The 24015-nt window shown below is 35.4% G+C and overlaps 1 protein-coding gene across 1 annotated transcript in view; it reads left to right on the forward strand.

Annotated features, from left to right (window-relative positions):
• The first annotated feature begins 20948 nt into the window (after positions 1-20948).
• LOC129283200 (tumor susceptibility gene 101 protein-like) overlaps positions 20949-24015 on the forward strand; it is a 28167-nt gene continuing 25100 nt past the window's right edge. The window contains exon 1 of the mRNA XM_064115065.1: positions 20949-21217. The gene's annotated coding sequence lies outside the window, so the exon portion shown is untranslated. The remainder of the gene's footprint in view (positions 21218-24015) is intronic.

A 24015-nucleotide genomic window follows, 5' to 3' on the forward strand; every position in this document is an offset into this window, starting at 1 on the left:
AGAATGAATATACCTTACCTGAATATTATGGTGAAGCCAATTTAAAAGGAGGTGAGACAAGTTTCAATGGAGGTTTAAAAAAAGAATAAACTGTATTATGGTGAAGCCAATTAAAAAGGAGGTGAGGCAAGTTTTAATGGAGGTTTTTAAAAAGAATAAACTGTATTATGGTGAAGCCAATTTAAAAGGAGGTGAGGCAAGTTTCAATGGAGGTTTTTTAAAAAGAATAAACTGTACTACAAATTATGGTGAAGCCAATTTAAAAGGAGGTGAGACAAGTTTCAATGGAGGTTTAAAAAAAGAATAAACTGTATTATGGTGAAGCCAATTTAAAAGGAGGTGAGGCAAGTTTCAATTGAGGTTTTCAAAAAGAATAAACTGTATTATGATGAAGCTTAAAAGGAGGTGATCCAAGTTTCAATGGAGGTTTTTAAAAAGAATAAACTGTACTACAAATTATGGTGAAGCCAATTTAAAAGGAGGTGAGGCAAGTTTTAATGGAGGTTTTTAAAAAGAATAAACTGTATTATGGTGAAGCCAATTTAAAAGGATGTGAGGCAAGTTTCAATGGAGGTTTTTAAAAAGAATAAACTGTATATGGTGGCCAATTTAAAAGGAGGTGAGGCAAGTTTCAATGGAGGTTTTTAAAAAGAATAAACTGTATTATGGTGAAGCCAATTTAAAAGGAGGTGAGGCAAGTTTCAATGGAGGTTTAAAAAAATAAACTGTATTATGGTGAAGCCAATTTAAAAGGATGTGAGGCAAGTTTCAATGGAGGTTTTTAAAAAGAATAAACTTATATGGTGAAGCCAATTTAAAAGGAGGTGATGCAAGTTTTAATGGAGGTTTTTAAAAAGAATAAACTGTATTAATGGTGAAGCCAGTTTAAAAGGAGGTGAGGCAAGTTTCAATGGAGGTTTTTAAAAAAGAATAAACTGTACTACAAATTTAAAAGGAGGCGACGCAAGTTTCAATAGAGGTTTTTAAAAAGAATAAACTGTACTACAAATTATGGTGAAGCCAATTTAAAAGGAGGTGAGGCAAGTTTCAATGGAGGTTTTTAAAAATAATAAACTGTACTACAAATTTAAAAGGAGGCGACGCAAGTTTCAATAGAGGTTTTTAAAAAGAATATACTGTACTACAAATTATGGTGAAGCCAATTTAAAAGGAGGTGAGGCAATTAAGTTTTAATGGAGGTTTTTAAAAAGAATAAACTGTACTAAGAATTATGGTGAAGCCAATTTTAAAGGAGGTGAGGCAAGTTTCAATGGAGGTTTTTAAAAAGAATAAACTGTATTATGGTGAAGCCAATTTAAAAGGAGGTGATCCAAGTTTCAATGGAGGTTTTTAAAAAGAATAAACTGTACTACAAATTATGGTGAAGCCAATTTAAAAGGAGGTGAGGCAAGTTTTAATGGAGGTTTTTAAAAAGAATAAACTGTATTATGGTGAAGCCAATTTAAAAGGATGTGAGGCAAGTTTCAATGGAGGTTTTTAAAAAGAATAAACTGTATATGGTGGCCAATTTAAAAGGAGGTGAGGCAAGTTTCAATGGAGGTTTTTAAAAAGAAGCTGTATTATGGTGAAGCCAATTTAAAAGGAGGTGAGGCAAGTTTCAATGGAGGTTTTTAAAAAGAATAAACTGTATTATGGTGAAGCCAATTTAAAAGGAGGTGAGGCAAGTTTCAATGGAGGTTTTTAAAAAGAATAAACTGTATATATAGTGATCGCCAATTTAAAAGGAGGTGATGCAAGTTTTAATGGAGGTTTTTAAAAAGAATAAACTGTATTATGGTGAAGCCAGTTTAAAAGGAGGTGAGGCAAGTTTCAATGGAGGTTCAAAAAAGAATAAACTGTACTACAAATTTAAAAGGAGGCGACGCAAGTTTCAATAGAGGTTTTTAAAAAGAATAAACTGTACTACAAATTATGGTGAAGCCAATTTAAAAGGAGGTGAGGCAAGTTTTAATGGAGGTTTTTAAAAAGAATAAACTGTACTAAGAATTATGGTGAAGCCAATTATAAAGGAGGTGAGGCAAGTTTCAATGGAGGTTTTTTTTAAAAGAATAAACTGTACTACAAATTTAAAAGGAGGCGACGCAAGTTTCAATAGAGGTTTTTAAAAAGAATATACTGTACTACAAATTATGGTGAAGCCAATTTAAAAGGAGGTGAGGCAATTAAGTTTTAATGGAGGTTTTTAAAAAGAATAAACTGTACTAAGAATTATGGTGAAGCCAATTTTAAAGGAGGTGAGGCAAGTTTCAATGGAGGTTTTTAAAAAGAATAAACTGTATTATGGTGAAGCCAATTTAAAAGGAGGTGAGGCAAGTTTCAATGGAGGTTTTTAAAAAGAATAAACTGTATATATAGTGATCGCCAATTTAAAAGGAGGTGATGCAAGTTTTAATGGAGGTTTTTAAAAAGAATAAACTGTATTATGGTGAAGCCAGTTTAAAAGGAGGTGAGGCAAGTTTCAATGGAGGTTCAAAAAAGAATAAACTGTACTACAAATTTAAAAGGAGGCGACGCAAGTTTCAATAGAGGTTTTTAAAAAGAATAAACTGTACTACAAATTATGGTGAAGCCAATTTAAAAGGAGGTGAGGCAAGTTTTAATGGAGGTTTTTAAAAAGAATAAACTGTACTAAGAATTATGGTGAAGCCAATTATAAAGGAGGTGAGGCAAGTTTCAATGGAGGTTTTTTTTAAAAGAATAAACTGTACTACAAATTTAAAAGGAGGCGACGCAAGTTTCAATAGAGGTTTTTAAAAAGAATAAACTGTACTACAAATTATGGTGAAGCCAATTTAAAAGGAGGTGAGGCAAGTTTTAATGGAGGTTTTTAAAAAGAATAAACTGTACTAAGAATTATGGTGAAGCCAATTATAAAGGAGGTGAGGCAAGTTTCAATGGAGGTTTTTTTTAAAAGAATAAACTGTACTACAAATTTAAAAGGAGGCGACGCAAGTTTCAATAGAGGTTTTTAAAAAGAATATACTGTACTACAAATTATGGTGAAGCCAATTTAAAAGGAGGTGAGGCAATTAAGTTTTAATGGAGGTTTTTAAAAAGAATAAACTGTACTAAGAATTATGGTGAAGCCAATTTTAAAGGAGGTGAGGCAAGTTTCAATGGAGGTTTTTAAAAAGAATAAACTGTATTATGGTGAAGCCAATTTAAAAGGAGGTGATCCAAGTTTCAATGGAGGTTTTTAAAAAGAATAAACTGTACTACAAATTATGGTGAAGCCAATTTAAAAGGAGGTGAGGCAAGTTTTAATGGAGGTTTTTAAAAAGAATAAACTGTATTATGGTGAAGCCAATTTAAAAGGATGTGAGGCAAGTTTCAATGGAGGTTTTTAAAAAGAATAAACTGTATATGGTGGCCAATTTAAAAGGAGGTGAGGCAAGTTTCAATGGAGGTTTTTAAAAAGAAGCTGTATTATGGTGAAGCCAATTTAAAAGGAGGTGAGGCAAGTTTCAATGGAGGTTTTTAAAAAGAATAAACTGTATTATGGTGAAGCCAATTTAAAAGGAGGTGAGGCAAGTTTCAATGGAGGTTTTTAAAAAGAATAAACTGTATATATAGTGATCGCCAATTTAAAAGGAGGTGATGCAAGTTTTAATGGAGGTTTTTAAAAAGAATAAACTGTATTATGGTGAAGCCATGCAGTTTAAAAGGAGGTGAGGCAAGTTTCAATGGAGGTTCAAAAAAGAATAAACTGTACTACAAATTTAAAAGGAGGCGACGCAAGTTTCAATAGAGGTTTTTAAAAAGAATAAACTGTACTACAAATTATGGTGAAGCCAATTTAAAAGGAGGTGAGGCAAGTTTTAATGGAGGTTTTTAAAAAGAATAAACTGTACTAAGAATTATGGTGAAGCCAATTATAAAGGAGGTGAGGCAAGTTTCAATGGAGGTTTTTTTTAAAAGAATAAACTGTACTACAAATTTAAAAGGAGGCGACGCAAGTTTCAATAGAGGTTTTTAAAAAGAATAAACTGTACTACAAATTATGGTGAAGCCAATTCAAAAGGAGGTGAGGCAAGTTTCAATGGAGGTTTAAAAAAATAAACTGTATTATGGTGAAGCCAATTTAAAAGGAGGTGAGGCAAGTTTCAATTGAGGTTTTTAAAAAGAATAAACTGTACTACAAATTTGAAAGGAGGTGAGGCAAGTTTCAATGGAGGTTTTTAAAAAGAATAAACTGTACTACAAATTATGGTGAAGCCAATTTAAAAGGAGGTGAGGCAAGTTTCAATTGAGGTTGTTAAATAGAATAATTAGTGTCATAAATATTATGGTGAAGCCAACTTGAGAGGAGGTGAGGCAAGTGCACAATGATGTTTTTACAAAGACTGTGGAAGATGGTTGCACTTGCATTGTGTTTCACTTGCAAAGCCACCACAGGCAAAGGATGACTACATATGCCCCATTTGCACTGCTCTCTACAAGTAACTTGCTTTAGTTTACTTAAGTTTTAAGAGATGTACATTATCATACGCTAGAATGTGAACTTGCTATATATGGAGGTTTGATGGCATTTACTCTGTAAAGTCAAAATCCCTGAACGTCTTAGGCTAGATGTTCTTCTACTATAGTTGTTTGCCATCAAAATGATTAATAATCAAGCTTGCATAGCTGTAACTTTTCAGGCTGAAGTCCAAATTCAGACTTTCACGCATATTTTTTTTGGGGGAACTAAACGATTTCCACTAGATGATTTTCAGACTTTTATTTTATCTCAAGTGCACCCACCAGACGTGAAGGCGAGACTTAAAGATCCATATATCGTCTGTCCATCTGTCACGAACCTTATGACACAAAACTCCACAACCATAAGTCACTTTTCAACCAAACTTGGATGGTAGATGTACTTAAGAGACTTGCACGTTAGGCTGCAGTCGGAGGTCACATGGTAAGGTCAAAGGTCATTTTCAGGTCAACGCTGAAGTTTACATGCAAGGCCCTCTTATGACACCTAACTCCGCAACAGCAAGTCACTTTTGAACCAAACTTGGATGGTTGATGTACTTAGGAGACTTGCATGTTATGCTGCAGTCAGAGGTCACATGGTAAGGTCAAAGGTCATTTTCGGGTCAAAGCTGAAGTTTACATGCAAGACTCTCTTATGACACCTGACTCCACAACCACAAGTCACTTTTCAACCAAACTTAGATGGTCAATGTACTTAGGAGATCTGCATGTTATGCTGCAGTCGGAGGTCACATGGTTAGGTCAAAGTTCATTTTCAGGTCAATGTTAAAGTTTCCGTGCAAGACTCTTTATGACACATAACTCTGCAACCGTAAATCACTTTCAACCAAACTTGGATGGTAGATGTACTTACAGGACATGGTAAGATTGAGGTCAACATTAAAGTTTACTTGCAAGACTCTTATGACAAGTGTTATTGCAGCCCAGTCATTTCACAATCAAGTTTCGATATAATTCTGTTGCGTGCCCTCGCAAATCACCATATTTCTGGTTATCTTCATAAGTGGGCGAGACACAAAATCGCTTTTGTCGTGTTTAATCTTTAGGCCCAGGAGCTTGCCTTTTATTGTGATCATTTTTTTGCATATCACACAATTATTTTTTTTTTTATGTAAACAATAACGTGTATATACCTGAGGAAACCAAAGTATGGTGTCTGACTATGGGCCTGCCTATAGGGTTTGACCTTCAATTGTTTGCTGTAGTAAAAATTATCTTAACTCTACTTTGACTTATGATTGGTACATTGTTAGCATTACAGTTACATATTTCTATGGTAATGTTGTTTTTTTTAATGTCAGTAGGTGGTGATTGCTTTGAGTATGATCGGTTAGAGTGAGCATAACAACAATTTTTTATAAATATTTTCTTAGCAGTCCTATGGGACAAATTATGATATCAAGTTTCATGTCTGACCATCCATCAACCTGTAAATGTGTTAGCTTCTGTTTAATTTAACCTAGGCTCTTATAATTTGGTGTGTATAATACCAGCATGGATCCCATAGCAGGAAGCCTATTGATTTTGTGGTCCAAGGTCAAACTGACATACTCTTCTGTGTTAACTTCAGTTTAACTTAACCTTAAGTCATATAATTTGGTGTGTATGATACTAGCATGGATCCCAGGAAGCTTATTGATTTTAAGGTCAAAGGTCAAGGTCACAATGACATGTTTTCATCTTACCCTTCTGCAGTCTTTGTAAACGGAATAACTTCAGTTTAACTTTACCTAGGCTCATATATTTGGTGTGTATGATACTAGCATGGAGAAAGCATAACGATTTTAAGGTAAAAAGGTCAAGGTTACAATGACATGTTTTCATCCTACCCTTCTCAAGTCCTTGTTAAGGAAATAACTTCAGTTTAGCTTAACCTAGCTAGGCTCATATAATTTTACGTATATGATGCTACCATAGATCCCAGGAAATCTATTGATTTTGAGGTCAGAAGGTAAAAGGTGAAGTCACCACCTTTCTCATTTCTTGCTGGACCAATTACTCTATTTTCCGTGTTACAGGTGGGGCGTATTATGAGCGTGCCTTAGCGACACAATTGTTTTTAAATAAAGTGATTTTAATTTTTCAACCAGTATCTCAAATTTCTGCCATCTTATCTAAAAATGTATTCATTTCGTGAGAAAAATTAATAGATATTAGACCATAAGGGGGCACTCAATATCATGAGGATACATTTTGGGGGAAATTCAATATCTTGATATCTTTAACAGTTTAATGTATTGATACATTATATTTCAACATAGGATGGACCATTTGCTAAGTTTTCATTAATAAATGCTCTCCTTGCCATTGTCAAATGGCCATGACCAAAGGATTTTAGCAACATTTCAGCATGCTATACATATGCATGCAAGACCAAAAATTGCTCAAAAGCATGACTTCATGTACAGACACAATACAGATTCTGTTACTTGCCAAAAATTAATGTATCATTATTTATACTCGTACTAATTTAAAAAAAAAATCATATCATGTTTATAAAGAAGGTTCCAGCACCCCCTCCTCCCCCCCAAAAAAAAAATAAACACTCAGTAAACAGAAGGTAATTAGACAAATATATAGAAATTTATTGAACAGTAAATGAATATAAAAATCATTTTCAATTTTTTTTCTCTCTCTTTCATAGTAAGTTTTCTATGAATGGCCAAAAATACCAGTAAACAGAAGATAATTATCGAGAGAAATATATAAGAAATTTATGGAACAGTAAATAAACATAGAAAATGGTTTTCAATATTTTTTTTACATTATGAGTTTTCTATGAATCGCAAAAAATAATAAACAGAAGATAATTAATTAGAGAAATATATAAGAAATTTATTGACCAGTTAAGAAACAGATAATCGTTTCAAATATTGTATTTTCTTTGCAGTAAGATTTCTATGAATGGCAACAAAAAGCAATAAACATAAGATAATTAATTCTAGAAATATATAATAAATTTATTGAAAAGTAAAATAAACATCGAAAATTGTTTTTATCTTGTAATTTGTCTTCCTAGCAGTACAACTTTTGCTTCCATGATCAGAGCAGATCTAACATAGACTTTAGACAAAGCTCCATGTCTGATATAACATGTATTTCATTGCCTGATGTCTCATGACATCGGGCATCAAAAGTGTGAATCGGCGCATCGGCATGCTCATGGATAATTCATAGCAAGCAGTAAAAGCAAAAATTTATAAGGCTTCGCAACTGAAGTTGCTTGATCTCGCATGTGTCCGCAGGTTTTGCCATTTCTCTTCTTCGTCAAACTAACCTTATTTTAGCCACTACTTGAAGAAGTCATGCTGCCTTGTCAAAAGGCTAGATCTAATAAATAAAGCATTATCTCCTTTGATGATGCGTCACCATTCACATTATGCAAATCCAGGTGAAGATCAATGCTGTGCTGTTTCTCTTTCATATTATAAACCATTTATTTTTTATGTGATAGCAAGATTGGTATTTTTACAAGCATTCTTTATTTTCTTCTTATGAAATTAATTTATACCCTGGGACACTGTTTGTGACTTTTTCTAGTAAATATTCAATGACTATGCAATTTGTGTAAAACAGGTATTTCTTTAAGGCAGTTGGCAGCTTAAAGGTCAAGTCCACCCCAGGAAAATGCTGACTTGAATAAATAGAGAAAATTCAAACTTGCATAATGCTGAAAATTTCATCAAAATCAAACGTAGAATAAGAAAGTTTTGACATTTTAAAGTTTCGCTTATTTTTGACAAAACAGTGATATACACAACAAGGTGAGTCAGTCGATGATGTCAATCACTCACTATTTCGTTTGTTTTTTACTGTTTGAATTATACAATATTTCATTTTCTATAAATTTGACAATAAGGACCAACTTGACTGAACCATATAGTATTAAACAAAGCTAATTCCACATGTTCAGGGAGGAATTAATCGTTGTATCACTTGACATTGAGGAGAAAATTAGAATATTTCATATTTCCTATAATAAAATACAAAAGAAATAGTGAGAGGATGACGTCATCAGTCTCCTCAGGTGCATACAGACCAGGATGTGCATATAACTGTTTTTTTTAATTAAGCAAAACTTTAAAATGTCATAACTTTCTTATTTTACATCCGATTTTGATGAAATTTTCAGTGTTATGCTTGTTGATTTTTTCTCTTTTTATTCAAATCAACTTTTTGTTGGGGTGGACTTGTCCTTTAATGTAATTGTTGTAAAACAGTACTAAATTACTCCATAACAGTATCTCTTGTGAAAAAAATATTTGATTTGTATTAGGTCTACTCTGTGATTGTGTAGTTATACCTTGTTTCAATAAGTTCATTACAAGTTGAACATTAAACTACATCACACCAATGACAAAAGGGGTAGAAGCATAGTTTTGCAACCTTTACTTAAAAGTTCAGCTCTTTCAAGAAAAAGCTAATCTTCACCATACAAAATGTGAATATGGATTGTTTAACAACTATATACAAGATTATGTTCTGCCTTCTTGAAATGGTTGCAGGAGGCTTATTCCAGCTTGTGTGGCTAATTTTATCTCCCGACAGTTTATTCTTTTTTAAAAACTTCCATTGAAACTTGCCTCACCTCCTTTTAAACTGGCTTCACCATAATACAGTTTATTCTTTTTAAAAACCTCCATTGAAACTTGCCTCACCTCCTTTTAAATTGGCTTCACCATATATACAGTTTATTCTTTTTAAAAACCTCCATTGAAACTTGCCCCACCTCCTTTTAAATTGGCTTCACCATAATACAGTTTATTCTTTTTAAAAACCTCCATTGAAACTTGCCTCACCTCCTTTTAAATTGGCTTCACCATAATACAGTTTATTCTTTTTAAAAACCTCCATTGAAACTTGCCTCACCTCCTTTTAAATTGGCTTCACCATATACAGTTTATTCTTTTTAAAAACCTCCATTGAAACTTGCCTCACATCCTTTTAAATTGGCTTCACCATAATACAGTTTATTCTTTTTAAAAACCTCCATTAAAACTTGCCTCACCTCCTTTTAAATTGGCTTCACCATAATTTGTAGTACAGTTTATTCTTTTTAAAAACCTCCATTAAAACTTGCCTCACCTCCTTTTAAATTGGCTTCACCATAATACAGTTTATTCTTTTTTAAAACCTCCATTGAAACTTGTCTTACCTCCTTTCAAATTGGCTTCACCATAATATTCAGGTAAGGATTCATTCTTTTTTTTAAAAACATCATTGTTCACTTCCCTCACCTAGATCAATTTGCTATATATAATACCTTTTATTCTACACTATTCTTCCCTTTAAAAAAACCTGATTGTACTCCTGCCTCCCCTGATCTGACATTTGCCTCTCAACGTACTGGAAATAGATACCCTTTTTTCAATATTTTTGTGTTTTTTACACCCTTATCACGTTACGTACGTAACGTGCCCTCTCTTGAAAAAGACATCCTTTTTACGTGTTTTTTTGGTCGCGCATGGTATCCACTCGTCAATATAAGTGGCCCCCCCCCCCCCGGGCCTACTGTACATAGTGTTATTTTATTATCTCTTTATATCGGAAACTTCGTTTTACCGAATTGCCATGCACTCTCTCCGACGCGTTTGAAGTCTTAGACAGCATGGCATACTACCAGCCGATGGTACACACACGCACACACACACACGTTATTTGACAACTTGTCTCTGGAGCCAAAGTTCCTCGCATATAACTATCTGCATGCCTGCACGCAGTGTGTATTGAACACGCACGACCACGATCTAATGAATATTCATCGGCGAGACTGACGTCATTTTACGAGTCTCCTTTCAAACTTGGATCATAAGTGCCTACCAAATCACCTCATACATCTACGCCTCCATTTATTAAAGTGGATGACGTCACAGTCTAAAGTTAGTTTTGTTTTCATGCCAGATTGATCTGGAGTGGCCAGAAAATTGTGAGTTTGAATTCCTTTCATAAGCATTTGGAAGGTTTCGACGAAAACATTGTTCATTATATTTATCGATATAATTTGATCAACATATTTTATGCCTGTTTTATTCATTATATTAGAGCAGATAAAAATTATTTATTTACAAATCATATTAAATCTCATTTGGGTCTGAGCTGAGTCTGAAGACAGAAAACTAGCAGATTATTATTTTTTTCGCTGACTCGATCCTTTTGCCAATTTGATATATGGTAATGTAGTAAAGATCAATGTATAATTCCCTCGTCGTTACAATGGAGAGGAGTGAGAGAACGGGGGATAAATTTGGTTCACAACTCGAACAAGTTTCAAGTTTATTTTATTGATTTCAAATCCAAACATAAAGGATTACAATCAAAATAAAATGCACGATTATTGTTTACAAATTATCGAACGTAAGTTACAATGATAAATTAACATTTCTAACAATAAACAGAGTCACAAATTAAACGAAACGAAAACAAAAAGAAAAACACAACAAAGCAAATCAAATGTAGGAAAAAATCAACTATATGCTGTCAGGAACTGTTTCATCAGGGCATAATTATTCTTATCGAAACAATAATTGTACGTCGTTCTAATTTATCGACTGCAAAATTGTCATATAATTTGTGAAATATTTGTTATTGCTTTAATTTGAGGCCATGCTATTGATATACTAATTGGATCGCAATTCATACATTTTATTTATTCCAGTGATGCATATCTTAATTATATTCGTTTCTTTGGGCGCTAACAAAAACTTAACTTTTTCAACATCATTGTATCTAATAAAATCAGGTATTCTTTTATCTTGGCAAACAGGTTGGTACGGGGATTATCCAGATGCATTGGGTAATAAAGTGATATTCATCTTCAACATCAAGATGACAAAAAGGACAGAGCCTATTTTCTACTGGTATCTGTTAATGTCTCTCTTGTTCGATCATTAATTTATTATCGCTTATTCTGAGTTTGATGAAGGTTGTAATGTCCTTTTTGTCGATATCCAAGAGTAAATAATTTTCCAATTCATAATTATATTTTAATTTATTGTATACTTTGAGTTTCTTGTTGTATTCACTATTTTCGTCAAGACTTTCTTTCCAATATTTTATATATCTCTCTTCAAATTTGTCAATTAATGCTCTTTCTAGACATTTTACCAAAAATGTATTCTGATTTTCCCATACATGTGTAAATCCTGCTACATCAAAAAGTTTTTCCATATTTTTTGTGAGAGTTGTTTTATTGTCTAATCCATCCATATATGTCATTTTAATAATACTTGTGTCTGGGGCTTCGATGATGTGATACCAGAATCTAATAACAGATTTTATAACAGAATAGTGACATTAGATGGCGACCAGTTTCTGATAGGACTGCATTATTTACCATTTACCGCACTTTTGTTTAAACCAAGGGTGTATTCTATTAATCTTAATTGAATATTTTCTGGTACAAAATTAGTCATATAATATTTTTCTATTCTTTTTCGAAAATGTAAAATCTTTTCTAACCCCCAAACTTCGGAATTATACAAAAGAATTGGTTTAATGCAAGCATCGAATTTTTTAAAGTTTTCTATTAAAGACAGTCTATTTTGGGGGAATATATCATTTACACTAAAAATTGCTTTCTTAGCTTTAAATACCAAATGCTCTTATGCTTGACCAGAAGCGGATCTAGAGGGGGGGTTGGGGGGGTTGCAACCCCCCCAAAAAAAAAAAATCCGGGGACCATTTTTTTAAATCTTATGTTTTTTTTAAACTTGTAATTTTATTTTATTCTATTTCTATGTATTTATTTCATTTATTATTATTATTATTATTATTATGCAAGAAAACGCCATTTTCACACACAGATTTTCAAAAATTTTCCCTACTGTGGGAAGGGGGGACACCCCCCTCCCACACCCTCCCCCCTCGCTCGCTCCGCTCGCTTGGACTCGGTCGCTACGCTCCCTCGCATACCACCCCAACCCCCCCCCTTTATAAAAAGCTGGATCCGCCCCCGTTGACTGCAGCGGAAAAGGTTCCAGACGGTTTAAAAATAGTTCCTAAGTATTTGTAAGTGTCCGTAATTCCTATTTGCGTGTCCTTAATAAAAAAATTATATTTTTCAATCATTCTGCCAGATTTATTAAAAATCATTATTTTAGTCTTTTCGGCATTTATATTTAAGTCCCATTTGTCACAGTATACACTAAGTCTATTAAAATCTGGTTGTCATTGGCAGTCTCGGACACTATGGAATTAAGTCGTCGGCGTACATGAGAGCGACTGCGACAAGAGTGACTGCGACAATGAGGAAGGGAAACTAAAACTAGGAGGATGACCACGCAGGTGACCCGTTCCAAAGACCCCCGTTTTCACAAACATTTGTAGTTCCGAGGCCCGTGCCGAGCTAGCTATATAGGGGCCTCCTTTTTACAATAAACCCGCTCCAGCTAGAGACCCCGTTTTTTTGTCTCTCGTTATCTACCACTTTTGTGGTCGAGTACCCCCCCCCCCCGGGGGTGGCTAAATGAATAGATGTTGAATTGAATATCTCAGTTCAAGTATCTATCGTTCTTGGAGTGATAGTCCCATTTTATTTTATTTTATTTCATTTTGCATTGTTGGGCTGGTTGGAGCCACGGAAATAATTTCCGTGGGTGGAGCTGGCGTTCTGGCACTTGGTCAAAAGTTGTGACTGCTATACGGGTTTGTTTTGTGAACCTATATTTGAAAAAAAATGAAGTGATCAGGCGCGCTGGAACACTGTCAGTTTTGCGGGGTCATTAAACAAAATCTTGAAGGGGCATATAATTTTGAAACCATGACAGCGCACACTCGGTGCGAAGTGTGTAGAAATATTTTCATCCTCATTTCTATAATTATTTGAAGCTGATTGTTTTGATTTGTCTTTTGGGTGGCCTTGAGAGGGTAGGTCCACTACGTACCTAAGGGGGGGGGGAGGGGGGCAGACTGCCCCCCCCCCCTGACGAGTCACAACTCATGCAGGGGACGTATCCCTGCCCCCCTGATGAGTCACCACTGCCCCCCCTTTTGAGAAGCCAAATTAATAATTTGTAATGTAAAAATGCAATAAAAACAGACGTGTATCCCCTCTTTTTAACCTTAACCCTAAAATGGCCGGGGGGTTGAATCAACCCCCCCCCTCAACATTTGCTGCGATCATTCTGCCGCGCGAAATTTTCTGACCGCGCCACTCGCAGAGTTTATACTTTTAAGTCTCGCGTATCTTTTGAGACCAAATTTACGATGCCCGGGTACGCGGTTCCGAAATTACGCAACATTTTGTAAGTGCATGTCAGACCAAAAATTGTTCCAAAACGTGATTTTGTGTACAAAGTCAATGCAAATTGAGTTTTCTCATCTTATTCATAAAGATATGATTATTTTTACTTTAAACAGCTGAAAGCAATTTATTTTAGCATGATTATGCTTCAAAAAGGTTGTGCAATAAATCTGGTGAAAAAAAACAAGGAAAAAAAAGTTGAAAAACAATGAAATACATAAGAAATTCATAAAACAATAAAATACATAAGAAATTGATTTCTAAACCAAAGTTTTTTTCAATTGCCATTGTTAAGAATGCTACTAAGAATATATATTTACCAAAAATTAGCATTCTAGGAGCTTTATTTAGTGAATTAGAGCAAAGAGTATGATTTACGCATAAATTAGCATAATTAATTCATATAAAATAAAATCTCATTATTTTGGAAAATTTTACCATACAGCCTTGTAGATTACATCGCACACTACCAGCGTGCAAATTTTTGCGGCGCTCGCGCGATCGGCGGCCAAGATCTCAGGGGGGGGGGGGGGGTTGAATCAACCCTCCCCCCCCCCCGGCCACAGAACAGCCAAAAAAGCCCGGCCTAGTTAGGATTAAGACCTTGTTTGTTTGTTTTTTGTTTGTTTTTTGCTTGGCAAATTTTGTTCTGGTAAGAAATCCTTTTTTTGGTTGAAGACCCTTTTTTTTTTGCTTTAAATTTTTTTTGTGGTAAGAAATCCTTTATTTGTGGTTGGAGACCTTCTTTTTTTTTGCTTGTCAAATTTTGTGTGTGTAAAAAATCCTTTATTTGTGGTTGGAGACCTTTTTTTTTTTGGGGGGGGGATTGTCACATTTTTTCGCGGACGAAATATCCTCCAACTAAATTTGCCCCCCGTGGGTAGGTCTATAGACCTAGTTAAAGGAATGCTCCGGGCTGAAAATATTTATATCTTAGAGTAGAAATCACTGAGCAAAATGCCGAAAATTTCATCAAAATCAGATAACAAATACTAAAATTATTGAAGTTTAAAGTTTAGCAATATTTTGTGATAACAGTCGTCATGAATATTCATTAGGTGGGCTGATGATGTCACATCCCCACTTTCCGTTTTCTTACGTTATGACATAAAATCATACTGATTTTTTCATTATTTCATACTTGTGTGAATAATATGTCTCCCTTATAATGAAATAAGTTGGAGCAATAAATATCTAATGCACTAAATCAATTTTTCTAGTTTTTTGAGGAAAAATTTTGAATAAACTTAAGTTCATATAACAAAATACAAAAAAAAAACAAGTGGGGATGTGACATCATCATCAGCCCACCTAATGAATATTCATGATGACTGTTTTCACAAAATATTGCTAAACTTTAAAATTCAATAACTTTGTTATTTGTTATCCGATTTTGATGAAATTTTCGGCATTTTGCTCAGTGAATTCTACTCTATTTATTTAGCTACCAAGACAGACTTTCAGCCCGGACCATCCTTTTAAAGACTGTATCATGCTTATCCTAACTTCTTACAAATGAATAGGCCTGTATTGAGAACACGCACATCACGAGCCAATGTGGACAATTTATCATTGCACTATAGTTTGCTTGAAAATTAGGAATTTTGAGCTGGTTATTTTTGTTGTATATTATAAACCATTTCCAGCGAAACATTAGTTTTGGGGTTGCAATATGAGTAGGGCCTACGTATATTAATTTTCGTTTTCAATTAAATTAAAAATGAAATTTTATATTGCATACATCGTTTTATTTATTGTTGTTGGAAACGAGGAAAAATAAAACTATAATTGAACTGAACAATGCGTATCAATGCGAGCGCGAGCTGATTTTTTAATTGTTTGATATACTGACAGTGACATTAAAACAGGTGCCGCGGGGGGGGGGGGGGGCTTCAGCCCCCCCCCCACTTTTTTCCAAAATGAACCGTGTGCAAAAACGTAAAAAATTACCATATGATTGTGATTTTTTGCATGGTCAGCCCCCCTCCCTCCACTTTGAAAACCGTTCCGCGGCCCCTATAAAACGGGTATAGGGCTGTACATATTATTTCACCAATGATCAGACAATGCAAGCAGGTAGCAAGAGTTGATTTTTTTTTCTTTTACTTTGTAATCATGAACAGCTCGCGGGATAGTTTTGAAAGTAGGGGGAGAGGGAGGACTGGGCCAATTAAAAGTGGGGGAGGGGTCAGACCATGCAAGTATTCAATCAGATTTGTACACAGTTTTTTTTTTTTTTGGGGGGGGAGTGGGGCTTAATTAAGCCCACCCAGCCCCCTCCCGTTTCCGCGGACCTTGCTTATCTCGCTTAAAGAAGATCTCCAGCAGAAAAAAATTGTCAAATATTGTCTTGACAACGGAATATTTTAAACCTGATTATAGATTATTTTCTCTTTCAACAATCAACACTGCGAGAGCAATTAAAGCACGAACGATTAATTTTACATTTGTATAATTAATTAACAGAAAGCTTTAATTCTTTTTCCAATTATTACCCTCCCCTTGTTTCAATGTTGAATTTTCTTCCTCCTCTTCTTAATCTTATGCTGCTCTTCTCATTCCCTTTTTTTGCGCCGCAAATAGGGGGGGGCGGGGCTTCGCAAAATCCCACTTTTATACGGTATCAGAGCCGGCGACATGCCCATCTCTATACACTGTTTAAAAAAAAACCTTATTTTACAGAAAAAAGAAGATTTTGCAAAAAGCAATAACAGAATCATTCTGTAAATTCATGAAACAGGAATTTTTTCTGCAATTTAACAGAACAGGTCTGTTTAAAAAGGTGAAAAGGGTGTTTTATTTAAGGAAATTTTTAAGATTCCATACACCAGCAAATACCAATTTCCTGTAAGATTACGCAATCTGGTAGATTACAGGTGTTCTCGAGACTCTGTTGCAGGAACTTCTTTTATTTTAAGGATAAATTTTCTAACAGTGTATAAGTTGGTATCAATCATTTCTAGCGTATCTCAGATGGGGGAAAGGCTCAGGGAAGTGAAATAGGCCTATATGTATATTGTTTTAGAAAAAAAACCGTTCAATTGTATTTTCAAGTAAATTTAATATCAACTTTAGAAAGATTTTTTTAAAGAAATGTTATTTTGCCCGATACACCATGTACTTCTTCGTTGTTGTTGTTTTTTTTTTTTTTTTGGGGGGGGGGGGGCAGGGGGCTCAAGACTGTTAAAAAAAACCCGGTTACTTATAGGTTATATCCACCCAAGAAAAAAATGAACAGTATAGCTGAATCAATAGAGAGAGAGAAAAAAGGGCAAAACGTTGAAACTTTCATCAAAATCGGATTTGAAATAATGAAATTACGACGTTATAAAGTTTGGCTTACTTTTCACGAAACAGTTACCGTATATGCCTAACTCAGTGATATGCAAATGAGAGAGTAGATGATGTCCCACACTCATTATTATTTTTTTTATTCTTTATTTCATTTTTACATTACATATAGGTCTATAAATTACCAATTTGACAGAACCAAAAAATGTTAAAACAACAATATTCCACATGTTCAGGGATGAACAAAACTTTGTTTCACATGACAATGTGGAGAAAATTAAAGTATTTTATATATTATTATATTGTATTTTATTACATTATATATAGCAGACTATTTCTATATATATATATCTTTTGACTACATTTTGACTATATATATACAATGAAGTAACCAACAAGCGGAATCCACTAAACATGACATACTCCATTCATGATCAACCTTTACAAAAGGTCAGCTCTGCAAAATACCTTGGTGTTCATATTCATCAGAACATGAAGTGGAACCACCATATTAGCATGGTCACCAAGAAGGCCAACTCTACACGTGCCTTCTTGCAACGTAACCTGCACTCATGCCCAAGAAGCGTCAAGGTTCTATGTTACAAATCTCTCCTCAGACCTGTCCTGGAATATGGATGTGAAGTGTGGGACCCCTTCACCAAGGTAACACCCGGCCGGAAGCTGGAAATGGTGCAGCGACGATATGCTAGATTCACCATGGGAGACCATCATCGCACTAGTAGTCTCACCGATATGCTACGACAGATACAGTGGCCCACCCTTGAAGAGAGAAGAGCCCAGTTCAAGGTGGTGATGGTTTATCGCTTGGTAAACACAATTGCTGATGTACCAACGGTTCAGTACTTCAACCAGGCTGCTACTTCCACCTCGCTTCGTGGTCATCAGATGAGGTTACACGTCCCACATGCTCGCACTGTTACTTATCAGAAAACTTTTATTCCTGATGCCATTAGACTGTGGAATATTCTCCCTGCCATTACAGTTAACTGCACTTCAGTAGCCAGCTTCAAGGCTGAGGTGCAGAAAATCCAATTTTTTTTTTTTTCATAATTATACAAGTACGATGATACACCAACCTGGTGGACTGTACTTTAACGGATGATGATGAAGTACAAAAGTAATAGTGAGTGTGTGACGTCATGAGTTCCCTGATTTACATATACCAACCGTGATGTGCACATAATGATAATGTATCTCGCCATGTCGACATATAACTTTTAAGTCGACTTGGCTAGATAACGTATCTCGCCATGTCGTCATTTAAGGCTATTATATTGACATGGCAAAATAAAGTATCTCGTCAAGTCGATGGCCTTTAAAGGCTCCGTATATTATTGACATAATAAAATGATTGATTTAAAGGTATTGTTTAACTTTGTAGGCAGCCGATTAAAAAAAAATTCTCAATCCAAGATGAAACATGTGTACAAGTGCATGTATTAAGAACTAATAAACCCTGAAAACAACCATTATTGAGAATGAAAAGCTAAAACTACAAGACAAACCCCGATTTTGTAAATAGGCGTCTTATAGACGCCTAAATAGTACACATAAGTGTATGGGATGAAATTAAGATGGTGTTTCCGGTCACTTTATATTTCAATTTTTGAAGCACTAAATAATTATTTTTGAACGCGATTTTTTCTGGGCTTCATTTTTATAACATATCACAGACACAGGTGACAAGTGTGACCTTCTAGCTCAGATTTTTTTAAAGTCAAACCAATTAATGTTATAACCAATCACTTTAAACTGTTTGACGGGATTAATGAAGAAAATGCGTATCTCTTTTTTCTGTGATCAAAATGCAAGCACGAATTAGCGCGAGTTAAAAAATTTGTTATTCTTAATCCTATACCTTTTATTATACTTGTTGTAATCATGGACAGGATGATGCCTATCCAAGGGCCTCTCGCCTCCCGGCAAACTCAGTGAGCACTGCATGGCCGTATAGACGGGGGGGGGGGGGGGGGGGGGCTCCCTGTATTCAGCGGAACCCCGCTGCTTAATTGACAACAGCAGCAAAAAAAGGGGGAGAGAAAAAAAGGGGAGAAAAGGAACGAAACCATGCAGCTAGGGGCATGAAATATAATAATAATGATAATACATAACATTATTTTATAAGGCGCTTATGATCATACTGGTGTTTCTAAGCGTCCTGTTCTCTGTTTATAGGTTGTACTTGGGATATACAAAAAACGTGGCAGGGGAAAATGACAAAGCTAATGCAACTATACTAATAATAAAAAAATCATAACTGGTGTGCTGTGCACCTCCAGTTGACCGACCCACAACTGTGAGTCATCTATTAAACAGGTTGGTTAATTTTTGAACTGATTCACAGACTTGGCATTATGTAAGATGGTATCTTATTCCAAAGGGAAATGAGAGGCGATTGAAGAAAAAGCGCGGTCACCATACTTTGTAGAGGTATATTCGATGTCCCGTTTTTAAATTGATTGATTTATTTCCTTTCCATTTGCTTTCTTTCCTTTAACACTCTTTCTTCTTGTTCTCCTCTTTCTACCTTCCTAATTCACTCTCTCTTGTTCCCCCCGGCCCCGCCCCCGCCCCCCCTCCCCCCTCTCTCTCCCTCATGTCCTTCTCTTTTAGCTCTCTTCCTTATTGTCTTTTCCTTCTCCCTGATCCCTTTTGCTGGCTCTCGGCTCCCTCTCTTCCCCTTCTCTTTCCCCCTTCCTTTGATCCTTCTCCTTACGGGGGAAGCATCCTGATTGTAAAACGTTAATCTATAAAATGTGGATTGAGCAATCTAATATAAACCCGGCAATCCCCCGGCAGTGATGACTTAATGGGAACATCGCTACACAGTCAGTCCGCAAGCCCCTGTGTTAATGAGCAAATGAGCAAGATTTATCCAAGTCCTCTCGTGGCTGAATTCATGTCCCTGCAAAATCTCGTGAATTGTGAGACTTTCTTTCTCAAAGAATTTAACCACTTTCACCTTGAGTAATATTGATTATTTTTGTACCATGGGCAAGAGTAAATGTTACCCTTTTATATTGGTCATTTCTTTTGAATGAAATATTTTGATAAATAAGTGAATTTTTTACCTGAAAAGATGCATCAAACAGAATTTTCTTCCTCTGTTTTCACTTGCAAATTGTGCAACATTTTGTGTTTTAGGCACCAACATTATTTATATCATCATAAAGCTCAAACTCTATACTTTCTTACAATGTCACTCTTGATATGTGGCATCTTTTAGATGGGTCAGCAGCCAGTTATTTCCATCAAGATGCAAGACGAGATTTCTGAAATTTCTGAGTAACATAAAATCCAGAGTTCTGATTGGCTGAATACTGTTTTCAAAACAAACAGGCGCGGGTAATTTGAAGAGATTACCACATGGTGAGTGTGACCTTGCAGAGGCCCAGTGTGGGGAACATTGGAATTTGCGTGGGTGTGTGGTCTGTATGACCAATCAGAGCGCAGTATTCTTGTTTTTGAGCTGCAAAATGTACTTGGCCTATGAAAAGCTGGCTGCTGACCCATCTAAAATACATCTTCTTATAAAAATTATATCATATTAAAGCTTAGATCTTCAGCTTTATCATGATTCAAAAATCATTTGTGCCCAAACAGAAATTAAGTGTGAAAACAACAACTTTTGTTGCATGAAAAAAAAATATTTTGTTTCATGTTTTAGATCAAAAGTTTTTCCTATATTACAACATTCTTTTAAAAATCCAAACACATGACCTAAAAGAATGATTCTTCTTCTTTACAAAGATACCAAAAACATGAAATTTGGTCAATATTTAGAGCAGCAATGGCCAAATAAAAAGAGGTGTTTTGGTTCGCACCAAGCTCATTAACTATGCAAAAACCCTCTTGTCATGAATATCACTTGGATAAAAGAAGCTACTTTTTCAGGGCTTGCGGACTGACTGTACAGTGCTTTTCTTCCTTTCTCAGTTGATCATTAAGATTATCTTAAATTGACCACGTAGTACATGTCCAGATCCAATCCAGTATTATTGGTTAGCTTCAAAATCAGCTGCTCAGCTCAGCCTTGTTGTTAATGTTTTGTACGTACCGTACCGTACACATATACAATTACAAGATAGACAGTGCATCAGAGATCATTTATTTTTATGTTAGCTCCTCTTGCTGTTCGCCTTTCAAGGTACAGATCCACATGTAAGTACAGGCAAGAGTTGTTGATGCCCGGTTTTTAATGGAGATCTAGACCTACAGTCAGTAGACATGAATAACCGTCGTTTCTTGGGATTTATTTAACAATTTCTGACATTTTTATTTTTACTATCAGTACTATCAGTGACACTCAGTCTCAGTACCGGTCATGCCGGTAGTTGTTGTTGTAGTTGTTGTTCGTTGTGGGTCGTTTCCACACCCTATATAGTCACGTATTGTATTACCGGACACTATTGTGATTCCGGACGCGCATATAAATGCGTTCGAAAACAATTTCGTACCGTAAGACTTCCGCAATTCATTTTCACAGATCAATACATAGAACAAGATTGCAAAAACAAGGCGAAAAAATCAAATTTCTACCTTATTTATCTGTAAAATGACAGAAAATGCTTAAAATATCATATTACATAGTTTTGCATTAACAATTTAATGAATTGATATATTTTCTAACGGAAATATGGGCCTGATTTGCCGAATTTCAATCTCGTCGGCTTCTTCGATCGAATGATGAGGTGAGGTGTATTGTGGGTGATCGTCGACGGCTAGTTCTCAAGGTACCGTGCGCGAGGTTTACCGTGAGTATAGAGCCGTCGACGATCGGCTGCGCATCGATAGAACTTGATGAGCGTCACGATACGAACGAGCATTGGAAAGTGCCATGAAACATGCAGCTAACCAAAAAATAAATTAAGTTATCAAACACGAATTTATTACCAACATCTGCTCAGATTCGATATAAAAAAAGCAAACAAAAAGTTAGAATTTATTCATGATATGATATAAGAAGAAAAAAATCACAGAAATTTATTCTTACATCATTAATCAAGGATATCTTTACCCGTCCGGCGCGCGTCCGGAATCATGATGTAATTTGTCGCGCACGAAAATAATTGTTTTTCGTGGAGGGGTATGCGGCAGGTGCGATGCAAAGAAAATGGTTGGTAGGGGTAAATATAAAATAATTTTATCATATTAATAATTTTCATAATATTTGGAATAGCAAGTGCGAATTTTTCTTGATTGTATTTCCTCTAGTTGTCATTTTTAAAGCACTGAAATAAAGGTGTCCGGCAATACGATACACTGCCATACTATCAGTATCAGTATCACTTGTATCAGTATCATCATCATGATGTCTCATCATCCCCATTCAAATCTGAAAATTTGTGTACAAAACAAATGGAGAGTTGTCCACAAAATCAGCCATTTATTTTTGAAGCACGTTTGCCAATTTGAGGATCCCCATAGAAAGTACAACAAGAGTCAAGAGTCAAGACTTTTTAAACGTTCATAACTTGCTTACCGGGTATTTCATAACCGATTTTTATTTAAATTTAAAGTTTAAACTTTTTTTCTTAAACTTAATTAGCCAGGTTTTGGTTAAGCCTTAAGCCTAGCCCTAGGGCCTAACTGTTAGGCTGTAGGCCCCCTAGGCCCTAACCGATTTTAAAATCGGCTCCCGAATTCACCCGATTTTACCACAATCGGCGATCACCTCCCGATCTTCGATCATGCCCCTTGAAGGAAAAAATCGGCGTAGATCTAGTTTCAGTCATGTCAGTGCGTGATCGTTCAGAACATATTTCAAGATTTTTTTGAGGTGCTAACTATTTAGAGGTCGCATTAATCAGGCAGAAAGACACGGTAATTAGTATTATCTCTGACGATGTTTACGAGGATAGATATCTTCTCTTCAACCTCGTGGTGATAGTGGATGGACGCCGCCGTGAAATTTTTAATGGTCGTATTACTGACGGAGATCACTGCGCTACTCTCTTACCTAATTTATGATGATAGACATCTTCTCTTCAACCTCGTGGTGATACTGATAGTGGACGCCGCCGTGAAATTTTTAATGGTCGTATTACTGATGGAGATCACTGCGCTACTCTCTTACCTAATTTATGATGATAGACATCTTCTCTTCAACCTCGTGGTGATAGCGGACGCCGCCGTGAACGTTTAAAGATCGTATGGTCAGTTCCCCCATGTCTGCGCGGTCTCCCAAGTCTGCGCACCTGCGTATCTGCACGATTCTAGTAAAAGAAGATACGCAACGAGCACGAACTTTACACATGCAATACATAGACAGGTATTCATAAAAAAATCTGACTCAAAATGGTGGAAAAATAATGAATTCAGGGCATTTCATGTGACGGCCTCAAAATGCAGCATTTGTCATCAAAATTCCTGAATCATGTGTAAAGTGAATGAGTGCGCAGACATGGGGTACCATTTTTTTTTCAATCTGAAAATGACTGCCTGAAGGTTTTTTCAAGAAAATCTTATATTTTCTTTCATTTTTTAATGAGAAATTTGGTACACTTACTCTTAATAATATAAGGAACACTATAAAAGCATTAACCAAAAGATTATGTGAAATAAGAAGAAATTCATGTTAAATCTTAACTCAAATTGTTACTTAGGTGCGCAGACTTGGGGCCCACCATCATACTACTGACGGAGCTCATTGCTTTACTCTCTTACATCGTTTAGGATGATATACATCTTCTCTTCAACCTCGTGGTGAAAGGGGACCCCGCCGTTAACTTTTAGTTCGTACTTAAAGTTTGTATTACTGAGGGAAATCATTTTGTTACTCTCTTACCTCCTTTATGATGATAGACATCTTCTCTTCAACTTCAATTTATTTGTCTTTGCAACTTTGTCGGGAGATGCTTCTTTTATATTTCTTCTTGGATATCAAAAGTTCATTTCTCAAGATAGTAATAAATTAATTTGAAAACGCTAGCTCCTCAAAACATTTAAATAACATGTTC

This window comes from Lytechinus pictus, unplaced genomic scaffold (assembly GCF_037042905.1).
Source record: "Lytechinus pictus isolate F3 Inbred unplaced genomic scaffold, Lp3.0 scaffold_20, whole genome shotgun sequence".
Taxonomy (NCBI): Eukaryota; Metazoa; Echinodermata; class Echinoidea; order Temnopleuroida; family Toxopneustidae; genus Lytechinus; species Lytechinus pictus.